Source organism: Macrobrachium rosenbergii, chromosome 30 (genome assembly GCF_040412425.1).
Source record: "Macrobrachium rosenbergii isolate ZJJX-2024 chromosome 30, ASM4041242v1, whole genome shotgun sequence".
Taxonomy (NCBI): Eukaryota; Metazoa; Arthropoda; class Malacostraca; order Decapoda; family Palaemonidae; genus Macrobrachium; species Macrobrachium rosenbergii.
In genome coordinates, this window is record NC_089770.1 from 35,417,108 (window position 1) to 35,421,777 (window position 4,670).

The following is a 4,670-nucleotide window of genomic DNA, read 5'->3' on the forward strand; positions in this document are numbered from 1 at the left end:
TGATCAACAGCAAAAGCACTGTTGATACAAATATAGCAAAATCGTAAAACCATATGTATAATAGTAGAGAAACATTATTATCATTATTATTATTATTATTTTTCTCTCTCTCAGTCATCCTGTTCGGCTGGGTGGTTTTTATAGTGTGGGGGGGTTCCGGGTTGCGTCCTGCCTCCTTAGGAGTCCATCACTTTTCTCACTATGTGCGCTGTTTCAAGTAGCACACTCTTCTGCATGAGTCCTGGAGCTACTTCGGCATCTAATTCCTGCAGACTCCTTTTCAGGGGTCTTGGGATCGTGCCTAGTGTTCCTATGATTATGGGTACAATTTCCAATGGCATGTTCCATATCCTTCTTATTTCGATTTTCAGGTCTTGATACTTATTAATTTCTTCTCTTTCTTTCTCAGCTACTCCGGTGTCCCATGGTATTGCCACATCAATGAGTGATACTTTCTTCTTGATTTGGTTCATCAGCGTTAAGTCTGGTCTATTGGTACGTATCACCCTATCTGTTCTGATACCATAGTCCCAGAGGATCTTTGCCTGATCGTTTTCTATCACTCCCTCAGGTTGGTGTTTGATTATTATTATTATCATTATTACTACTATTATTAGTAGCAGCAGCAGTAGCAGTAGTAGAAATTTATGTTTAATAAGTACTATCTTACTGACCATCAAAGACCACACGTGAAAAAAACAGCAATTAGAGAAAGATCAGGGCATAAATAAATACTTATATCATTAAACTGAATAACAGGTCTCAGTAAAGATTTTACCTGGCGTTCTAGATTCACACTATATATTGCTTCCCTAAACTCATTTGCATCACGAAGCCAAATCCTGACGGTCTATAGAAAAGAAAATCTCTACTAACACATATTTACAGTGATCTGAACGGGTTTTAAATTCAAGAAAAACGAAAAATTACGCTCCAAAGATTTTAATCTGGAAAATGTGCGCTCTTGGGCGTTATGCTTACAAACGAGAAGAAAATTCCAGCCATATGGCTATAAAACAATTATTTTAATGACAGGACATATTCTGAATAAAGTCTAACGTTCTGGGAACAAGAGGTTATATCCTTAAAGAGCTGTAATAAAGAATATGAAAAATTAGAGGATTGAAAAGATTAATTAAACACGATATGAATACACAGGCTGTCGTCATATATACTCGACGGCATTGAACCTCGTTACTTCTATACTAACTCTCATAAATATTTGTATTCGTATATCAAAATATAGATTTCACAGCATCAATCACAAAGACTATACCAGCAATTAAATGAAAGATAGCGTTCAAAGATTCATAGATTAAGTGAAGAACAATATTCTCTTAAAAAAACAGGTAAATATTAAACAGCTGGTATTATGGAAAATAGTCCACGGCTCGCTGTAACAGATTCAGGCTAGATGCTTCTTCGTTCAAAGAAAACAACGATTTATTTCATATAAGTAAAAGTCAGTAGTCGGATGACGGGGGAACCAATATTGTCTGCGCTGTATAACCAGCTGGGGTCTCTTATATATATCTATCTATTAAATCGCTCGTTTCCTCCCGATTACTTGATACTTTTGGAATATTGTGCTTATTTCTTATATTGAATTTTGTGCGTTTCTTCAGTCATCATGCTTCAAAGCATTTAAGAAACACGTTAGTTCAAAATTATTTCATATCCTTCCGACATTTTTTTTTGTTTTTTGTTTCATGGAGCTCTGAAAATAATTTCTTGGAGGAAACACATCCACATCGAAATATTTACTGGCTACTGCCAAATTTCACCAGTGCATTGAAATGCACCGGCTCCTTCAGTATAAAAAAACAAAATCTTTATTATTATCGTCAGTAAAGACAGAAAGATCTCCGTCAGTATTTTCGGGCTTATTTGTTTAAGAAATTGAAAATAATCGCTACCTTAAAAACACAAACACCAGACGAAACAAACGAACATGAACTGGAGTTCCTAAGCTTATTTTTGTATGCATGAAGCGAAATCCAGGACTTTGTATCAGCTTTCGAAGATGATTCATCATCCATGCGCATCCATCACAACCCGCAGTCATCCATCGCAACCGTCAGCTAATATTTCTTCATAATTATGTCGACCCATGAATCAAACACGGGTCAGAAACATGCAAAGAATGATGGAGGTCCATCGTGGCCGAGTTTGTTTTCTTGAGGAGGGAAGCGATATGTATCTTTAACATTAAATAACAAACATTTGACTTTAAGAGTAACTAGAATTCACATGAAATGTTAATTGGTCATAACCTCAGTCTAAGGAATCTAATAAAAAAGGGTATCAATTATAATGGTGCAAAATAGTTGCAGTAAATAGGGTAATGTACTTATTTTTACTCTAAATAATAATAATAATAATAATAATAATAATAATAATAATAATAATAATAATAATAATAATAATAAGAAAAAGGATGAAAATAGTACAGGAAGCCAATAATTTATAAATAATGAACCTTTTGAGTCACTCAGTAAGGTTGATAAAAGAATACCCTTTCCACCCAGAATCTCTATTTTGAACAAAAAAATTTGTTTGGGAAACGAAAGCCTATGAGGGTATATACTATAACATATATATATATATATATATATATATATATATATATATATATATATATATATATATATATATATATATATATGTTCATGAAGCTAAAACTGTCGTTTAATGTCCAATCCACGCTACTTGGACTATCCACGATGGGGAATTATCACCGCAGGGGAATTTTTCAAGTGATAAATGGATCGGTACCTGTGGGTCTCGATCCCTCAACACACAGTACCTTCCAACAATTCCATTGCTGTGACCATGTCTTGGTAATAAGATGACAGTACTTAGCATCTCCGGTGTTTCAATTTTCCTTCGTGGCTGCAACTTTGTTTATATACTGTAATCACTTTTTAATTTTTTGTGATTTAAAATCAAACATTATATATATATATATATATATATATATATGTGTGTGTGTGTGTGTGTGTGTGTGTGTGTTTGATTTTAAATCATGAAAAATAAAAATCGTGATGATTCTATGAACAAAGTTGCAGCCACAAGGGAAAATTGAAACACCAGAGATGCTAAGTACTCTCATCTTATTGTCAACACATGGCCACAGCAACTAAAGATATATAGACAAGGGCCTATATAGGTGTAGGTATAAGTCCTCAGGGAATACAACAAGGCCGGGAGGACACAGAACGGTCAACAGATTAACATCGAAAGACAGAATAAAGAGGATTACCAATAAGTAGATTTCAATGTTAATCCCTTGACCGTTCTGTGACCTCCAAGCCTTTTGTATTCCCTTAGGACTTCAAGACAATAGTACTTAGCATCTCTTGTGATTCAAATTTCCTTAGTGGCTGTAACTTTGGACACACTCACACACACACACACACACACACACACACACACACACACACAACACACACACACACACACACACACACACACATGTATATATATATATATATATATATATATATATATATATATATATATATATATATATATATATATATCTAATAAGGGAACCTCATAAAACTGGATGGTATCAGCAGAGACATTTATTCAGGAAAAGTTACACAAACTTTTAGGACTAACAGGCCGCACTGTCAAGTCCTAGAAAGCTTGTAACGATTCCTAAATAAAAATCTCTGCTAGATACCATCCAATTTTAATGAGGTCATGTCAGTAATTGTATTAATGCATAGAACAACAGTGTAAGTGATAAGTTAATATATATATATATATATATATATATATATATATATATATATATATATATATATATATATATATATATATCACGTTTGTGCCTCCAAATGTTTGAATGGCTATAACTAGGATTTCTGACAACTACACCTGACTGAGGGTGGCTGCACTCCAGTGAACAGAAAAGTTAAAGTGAAAAATACTCAAATTACCAATAAATGAGAGGGCTGAGGTAAACTTAAGGTTTCCACTAAATAGCATAATTCACTAGTTCAATCAGAGCATAAAATATGTATAGGAGCTACCAATGGAGCTCTGTGGCACTGTCAAGAATTAGGTTACACAAAAGAATCACAAGGTGCCACAACCACAAATCTTACGCACTAGGGCTTTTGTAGGCTAACAAGCAATAGATATCAGGGAAGATCTGAAGGATACACAGTATGGGGTACAAAGAGCGAGAACATTGCACTGTTGATAGTCCGGATATCTTAGCCAGATATGGCACCTGGATATGCAGGAAGGTGGCACCGTTGATCTACAGCTGATACCACACAACAGGGACTCGATATCACGGATCTGCAAGAGCAGGGAAGCTGAACACATCGAGTAAAATGACAGCGACATCACATAGGTAAAATATCAGGGCACTGTCTTACGTAATAATTACAATTAAACACAAGTACGCAAATGCAACTAAAATGTGTCACTACTGGTCACAATGCCACCACAATCAAAATCACAGGAATCTCTGAGGGAGACGAACAGGAATATGGTTACAGGAAATGGAAGAACATTTATATAAGCACTGGTAGGATGTAGTTTAAGGGGCTGACAGACAACTCACGATCACATTAACTTGGGTCTGTGGACAAGACGCAAGGTTTGTAGAGCCAGGTTTTTGCCGTAGGGCATCAGGGAAGCGTTGTCACTCA